General features: G+C 38.4%; 1 long non-coding RNA gene across 1 annotated transcript in view; it reads right to left on the bottom strand.

Annotated features, from left to right (window-relative positions):
- Nucleotides 1-4,176: 4,176 nt before the first annotated feature.
- The window catches only part of LOC128894496 (uncharacterized), a 5,946-nt gene continuing 2,060 nt past the window's right edge, over nt 4,177-8,062 (bottom strand). Inside the window, exons 2-4 of the long non-coding RNA XR_008461580.1 lie at nt 6,149-6,496; nt 5,922-6,030; nt 4,177-4,844 (exon numbers count right to left, since the gene is read on the bottom strand). This is a non-coding gene — a long non-coding RNA (uncharacterized LOC128894496). The remainder of the gene's footprint in view (nt 4,845-5,921; nt 6,031-6,148; nt 6,497-8,062) is intronic.

The raw sequence follows: 8,062 nt of genomic DNA, 5'->3' as shown, positions 1-8,062 counted from the left end.
CAGCCTCCAGGAACCCCTGTTTCCATCTTTCATTGCCAAAGCTGCTGTCCCGATTTCTGCTTGTTAATATCTACCGAACGATAAAGCGATCGCGAGATTACCTGCCTCGGACGCGATATCGGCGACACGATGCGACTTCCTTTTTGGGGTTTCGACTCCATTCGGTCGCCTGGACTCGTTGCTGGTGTCTGTGTTGTCTGGAGCTTCGGATGTATCAACGGAAAGGATTGCGTAATTGAAAGATTGATAATTCAGGGAATACAAATCAAGATTTTATTTGTTTCGTCATTGGGATAATTTATTTCTTTGTGAGAGAATTTGAAAGGTTCTTAATGGGGCGTACATGGTTCTTTCAGATTAATAGATTTTCACTATCCACGTATTGTTATGAGAGTTATTTGTGCTAGGGTCAGTTTACTGCCAGTACCTTTTTAATTTTTTGGGGGTACTATTCATTTGTCGTCAGTGATAGTATACCAATCTTGAAATATTTACATTTTTTTGTAGATACGAAAAGTTTATTTTATTTGGTTTATTTTGAAAAGGGCAACCTATGATTGATTGGTTGGTCATTTGAAGTAAATCTTAATATTAAATCAAATATTCTTTTCAATGTTTATCTAGAAATTGGAACATAGAGACCTATATACAGACAATTTCCATTTTACGAGGCATGAAAGTAATTAAAATCAACTTCGACGAACTCTAGTCCTGTTCATCTATTTAAACATAATATTCCACTTATTTCCTTCTGTTATTTCACAATGCGGATATTCTCGTAGCTACTAGAATAATTCTCAGAAAATCGCCTTTATTAAAATGATCACATATATCATTTTACCATAATTCAAATGAAATTCAAAGAATTACCACAGTCAAGTATTAAATACTAGTTATATGCTTTTTCCTTAAAAAAAAAAAAAAAAAAAAAAAAAGGATTGTCCACTCAAGAAAATTTGGAAGGTTTGCCTGTCTTTCACTTGTCCTAACTCTTCAAAGTATTGCACATATCGGGTCAGTTCGTACATGACCTCGTCGAGCATCCACCGCTCATTAGGATGAGTCGCACGAGGTTCAATAAAATCGTCTAGACTAGCAGTCGGCAATTTCATCTCTGGTTTAGCGTACAAAATTATTTGCCACGCGTCTTATGACACGGTATGCTGTTCGACCATCCACCGAATATCGTCAAAATCTGAACGCAGGCGTGCAAATCGAGGATACACCGTGGATTCGTACCCGGAATCGTAGCGTTCCACGGTGTCTCCGTCGCAACAAGTGCAACGTATGTGAACGCAGATGGGCCGACTGGCAAGCTTCCAGGCCGTTTTCGTGCAATGACCGTGATATCGTGCCCATAATTTTGCCCATCCTCCACGACTGTCGTCCGGCTCTTCCTTCGAACTCGAACGATTCGTTTCGATGCGTCGCTTCCCGCTGCTATATTTACTTTAAATAGAAAGCTTGTACTGCGTGGATGACGATACTTGGTTTGGGAACAGTATGGGAAATTCTACAACAATTTATAGGTTTTGGAAGTAATTGTGAGAAATTGTTCTATATCGTTATATCTGTTAGTTGAAATAACTAAAAATTAATTTCTGACTCGAAATCTGATCTCGAAATCGAGACTAGATCGAGATTTATCTCGTTTCATGCGCATCACTACTGAAAGCCACATTTTACTTGTGAGCACAGTTACGTCAATCACATTCGACAATGTTCTTTTTTGGGGTAGAGATCCGAGCACCCTCCAGCGGTCTCGAGCGAGTTTCGCGAGAAGCTCATGATCTCGAATCACGTAATTCTGCCTTCTCGGAAACAAAATCGACGGAGTACACGCGAACCCCTCGTCGAGCTGCGTGCGATTGGACCTTGGGTATTCTAATCGCATCAGGAGCGAAGGATTCGTCGTTTTGCGGTCGCGATACACGTTCCGATGATGAGGATAGCATTAGGGATGGACTTGAGAGTATCGCAAGCATCGACGCCTCGCAATGCGTTCTCGAAATATATAGAAACACTTTCAAGTACAACAACAATGTTTACGAACAAAGTACACACTTTCTATAAATATTAATTAGGCCTTCGTTCAATACGTTCTGAATATCTAAACTTGATTGGATATCCACTTCAACATTGCTTATAAATGCTATCCTGTTCTAATTGTACTCCATTTTATCTTTTAATCCGTGTTATTCCCTATTTACCTGTTACTCGCAATAATTTTTTAGTAACAACGTTTCGTATTTTTTTGTTAATGTTTTATATGAGCGTATTTATTGATTATAATTTATTCTAATACAATTTATAAGTATTCATTCTCTCACAATTTTCACGTTATCATTAGACTGCGAATATTTATGCATTTATGGCGAGTGTAAATATACAACGATGTGAAGAAATGTATGCATATATAGAATATGAATAATAAAATACACATTACAACATTTAGTAGTCATAATATAATTTTCACCTGTGTATACAAAAATATGAATTTGCATAAACATCTGGAGTTTATCATCCATACACCGATACCATGATGACACTTTGCAATAACGTCGATTGCACAAACATCGGAACATTTACAAGCTCGATCCAAATCCATGTGCACTATACAGGTGCAACAAATTGGTTCGATCAGGTAGATAGTGAGGGGAGGGGAGCGAATTCGCGGGTTGCGTGTGTTCGCGCAATCAAAAAATTCTTGTTGCAAAATCGGAAATTGATTGAAATCGATGCTGACGCCAGGCAATCCGTACTTGTTGAAATTACGGTGCAGAGAGTCGATGATGTTCGACCCTTTGTGGTAACCGATGATTTCACGTTAGGGGCTACCGAAGAAAAATGCACGGCTTCGAGAACTATTTACGTTGGTATCGTGGCATCTTACTATTACGTACCCTAATCCGTCAATTTTATTAAAATGAGATCACATGAATGCTGGGAGAAGAACACACGAACAACGTTTAAAGGAGGTATAATGAAATGTTTTGAGTATGGCAACGATTGGCAAGTTAGCTCACAATTTGAGTAATACTACTGATTGTAGACTTGATGATGATGATGATGATGATGATGATGATGATGATGATAATAATAGTGTGTTTAGTATGGCATGCAGGAAGGAAGTATGTGTATAGTGCTACTCTGAAGGCTAACTTGTAATGGTGTAAAGAGATGAGAGATGAAGACAGTGAGAATAATCAGGATAATAAATAAGTAGATATTAATAATGGATGGGGATACTTACTACGGAGTTCAGCTATTGTTGATATTGAAGTATACAATAGTCCTTGTAAGTAGAAAACATATGGAGCAGTATACAGTTAATTCCATAAGTATTCATATCTTGTAGTCTGTTGAAGAAATTTGTCTAAATGAAATGGTCAGTTTTATGTTTCCAAATAAAAATTTTATTATAACAATGTACATTCGATTAAAAGAAGTTAGAGTAAATAACAACCATAAGACTATTGGAGAATATAATTGATAATCAATTGCAATATAAATAAAATAAAGATTGTAAGAAATGCTTTGACACACGTTCACAAGTATTGTCAATTACTGCAACATATTTAAATTTCAGCTGAAACCTAAACTTCAAGAAGTATCCCATTTGGCATGGAATCATCCGATACGAACGTGACTTCTTTGCAACTTGTGAAATTCAGAATTTGCATACCCGTTTCCAAGAACCCTCAGCTTACCAAGAAGATCTTTGAAGTCCTCGATGCAGATTTTTGATGAAACATTGCAGGTTTTTCGAGCAGCCAAGGGTAAAAGACACGCGTATTTCTCTAGCTGTTGAAATTGAAGTTTGGTGGCTGGAAGTGTACTCCAAAGTTTCGCTTCTCTAATGGTACCGCGGGAAGTATCGCAAGAATCTTTTTAAAGAACTCGAGGTATGTGCTGCAATCAAAGCGTGAACTCCGCAAACATATAATTATATTTAGCAGAGAATACACTCAGGCGATCGCAACAGAACATCATAAAATAAATAATTTTTTAAATTATGAGTAACTCTTTCAGACTCTCTCGAATATAGCTAGACACTCCACATGCTTTTTCAATCGAATCTCAAGTGTTTCTTCTAAAAGTACCTAATCTATTTGGCATGGAAGCATTCCACATAGAGATAATTTTAATGAACAATTACACATAGTATTGAGAGAACGTCATTGACAAACATCATAAAATAAACAATTTTTTCAATTATGAGTAATTCTTTCAGACTCTTTAAATATAGCTAGAGACTTCTATATGTTCTTTTAATCAAATCTCAAGTGTTTCTCCCAAAAGTACCTAATCTATTTGGTGTTGCCTCAACAAGTAAAGCACTGTACCTAATCTCATGGAACCACTCCACATAGAGATGACTTTATTACACATGGTACTGAGATAACATCATTGTAAAAACAATTCTTTAAATTAAGAGTAATCCATCGGAACTTGTTTAAAAATATCTAATATCACAATGCATAAAAGATTCAGCCAAATTGAGGATGTTACTGTAAGAAGTGTCCAGTTTGACATAGTATGACGCTATCCTGAGGTATGTTTATGACGCGAACTAACGCAGCCCTACTTTTGAAGCAGCCGCTGTAGCAACATCGTGTCTTCTCCGAAACGATCAACCGGGTGATCGCAACCTGGAGGAGCGGTTCGCCTTCCTGGGCATTTCAATTTCGACGAAACGGATGCATCAGGCTGGCGCACACGCACGGGCCTTGTAACGAGTAGACCGCCAGGGCTTTCGTGGCGCATCTTCATGTACCGACGAATCCATCGTCCGTTGCGAACGGGCCGAGTGGACCGGATTCCGGGCCGTGCTTTGACCGTTGCTGTAATAAAGGGCAATCATCGACGATTACACCGAGCTGGTTGCTGACTGGACGCGTGTGCGTCAACGTTTACTGTGTACGAGCGCGTCCCAGGACCAACGCTCAGCCCTCGCTTGTAATTGTGCGCTCTGTGCGTGCATTGATTTGCGCGCCGCGTGCGTGTATCGTAATTTTTGTCGTTTTGTCCGTCCGGGCACAAAGAATAAATTTACTCTTCGTTTAATATCGCTTTTGGATCGCCTGACGAGTACTCGGCTGACTTGGAGCATCTTCCGCGAGAGGTTGAACCAGCGATGGAAGGTGTTTGTTGGTTTAGCATTGCGAAGGTTGGAGGGGTTGGTGGAAGTTTGAGTGGTTTCTGAGGGCGGTTCGAGATGTAATCATTGGTATTAGTTTGGAGTTTGTTTAGAAATGAAAATTGATCTGAAAATTGTACTTGAATTCAAAGACTTTTGGTTTAAATATGGAACAATTTCTGATAAAAGTGAAAAGTGTCTTACCTCATATCCATCATGTTAATTAACATCTTCTACAATTTATAAAATAGTCAATTAGTAATTTATAACATATAGTCAGTTTCACCCCAAAGAAATTATTGATCGCTTGGTATAGTATTCTGATCAGTTACTAGTTCGTCGTACTTATGTAGTTGTTATATTATTCAATCAGTTAATACCTGTCGCGATGGAATTCTGGCATCGTAACACGTATCGACGATTCACTGTATCATAAATAATACACGTTCGTATGCATATTTATATGATATACAAAGTGTACCCTAATGATTGTGACCTACAGTCAGTCTCATAAATATTCGTACCACCCAGGTCTATTAACGAAATTTGTATAAATTATATGATATGTTCAATGTTTCCAAATAAATTTTTTACTGTGAATACAAAGGTGTAAAATCTATTTGTGTATATATGCGTAATGAAACATTTATTTGAAAATATTGAACCTATCATTTAATTTAGACAGAGTTCTTTAATAAACGTAGAGGCTACGAATTCTTATTGGACTGACTGTCTATGAGAAAGATTGTGTGCCAGTGAAAAATGTCTTTTTTGAACGCACCTGTGTCCTCGTCGGACCAAACACGCTCAGGCTGGTCTGTCCAATCAGTCGATCATCCCTTGTATCTGCTCCTCGTGGTATCATATATGCATCGGGAATTGTATACAGCCTGTAATTACCGCGAATAACGTAATGCCAGACGAATGTAAACATTCGCGTGCGTTCTATGTATTCGCAATTAGGGGTATAAAATGCATGCGTCGTTAATTATGCCGCTGTGTACACACCTTTCGCATAGAGCACGCTGCGGTGGCCGCGGTGAAACGCGAACAATCTGCCGATGGTGCTGGTCGATCCTGTCACCGTTTCTCCTGGTATCGTCAATTTTCGTGTGCCTGATACGCTTTTGCCGCGCCAAGCCGTGTCGATATTAAATGTTTGCAGGCAATTTTGGCGTAATGGTTGCCCACGATCTCGTTTTGCAGTTATTACGGTCGTCCAGAGCTAACGTGTTCGCGTTCCAGCTTTAGGACCTCGACCAATGTTCGACCCGTGGCTTCTCTGTGTCTACGTGGAACGAGTGGAAGCACGAACGTGGTCGCCAAACGCGTTTAAAACGAACACGCGCACGCCTCCTGCGAGGAATTAATTGTATCTTGTCAACCGTGTGTCTATTGAAATGAAATTCTTTGGAATTTAATAAATGGAAGCGAATCAAATAAAATATCTCTCAGATTTTATATTTAGAGATGTTAAGTTCATGAGTTTGAGGTATTTGCTTGTTTCTACTAAATCTCGAATTCGAAGGGTGCAATCTCTCCTTAGAAATAAAAAATTTTTTAAATACCGAATATTGTGTTTTACTTTTCTGCTATGATGAATATTAATTTAAATTAGAATCCAAACTTTTAATCATATTTTTGATTTCTCTTGAAATTTATCATTACAAGTTATGGTGACAGTAACAGAATATTTACATCGTTATAAAATCCCAGTTAAAAAGTGCTTTTACTAGTGCACTGTTCACATTGAGAAAAAAGTGTACAGTGGCGCATGTAACTTACAATTACAATTCTTGGCATTAATATAAATTAAGCTATTACCAGGTATTGAAGTATCCCGCATAATAAATTTTAAACAAAATTGCAGATTGCGAACTACTTCTGCACAATAGCCAGCACCACACCTGGAAAAAGTGCTGATATCGTTACTCGTAAACAAACGATGCTAGGTGGAAATGCATCGATATTGTCATAAGTGCACTTAAGTTAACAAATTGCCATAACGGTGCGTCGAGTAAATTACGTTCCAAACCGACCGTGTCGAGGAAACCTAATGTCTACGCAGAGTTATGCGTTAATGATGATTTTGATGTAGTGCAATGTTTGATCGCGATCGATTTGCATCTATTTCCAAATCTAATGACCAACTCCTTTACGAGAACGAATGTAACGGATACCGCCATTTTCTTTATGACGATCGTACCGAGTTCACTTCCGCGGGATTTTAATTACATATTGTCACCGGCCGATGGATTACAGTGTAATTACTATTCCGTCGCTGCGGGGATATACAATCTATTATACGCGCGCATTCAATTGAAATGCAGGACATTTCACGGTAATTACGTTGTGGTTAATATGCTTTGCAAGTTGACCAACCAGTTTATAGGCGTGCATCCTACACGTATTAAATGGGATATGTTCTAGGGTTGCGCATTTAATGCTCGCTTCTTGATACTTTTTCCAATGTTCTCTATAAAACGTCGTGTTTTATCATGGAAGAACATGTAGGTGAACACGCGTCGAGTGTGCAACACATGGGGTCATAAAATAGTCCCTTGACCGAACATTGGATCTTCATGATGGTTTGTCTACGTCAATGATTGGGACTGATACAATTTGAGATTGGGCTACAACAATGTGGAAAGTTGTAGTCTATCTGGTACTTCAAGAACTTTCAATTTCGTGGTAACATTGAATTCGCTATTTTGAATTTGTAAATTGAATTCAGATTTGTAATCACAACTCTCAGAACCCCTGTATACCAAGTTTCATCCCAATCCAATTACTTTTCGCATCTTGTCCCACAATGCGGGATCCGCCATTTTGAATTTTTAAATTTTGAGTTCAGATTTGGAACCAGCACCTTCAAAAACCCCTGTGTACCAAGTTTCATCCAAATCCAGTCACTTTCCGCAT

Source organism: Hylaeus anthracinus, unplaced genomic scaffold (assembly GCF_026225885.1).
Source record: "Hylaeus anthracinus isolate JK02 unplaced genomic scaffold, UHH_iyHylAnth1.0_haploid 4, whole genome shotgun sequence".
NCBI lineage: Eukaryota > Metazoa > Arthropoda > Insecta > Hymenoptera > Colletidae > Hylaeus > Hylaeus anthracinus.
Note: the sequence above shows the minus strand (reverse complement) of the source record. Positions and strands in the feature narration are given on the sequence as shown.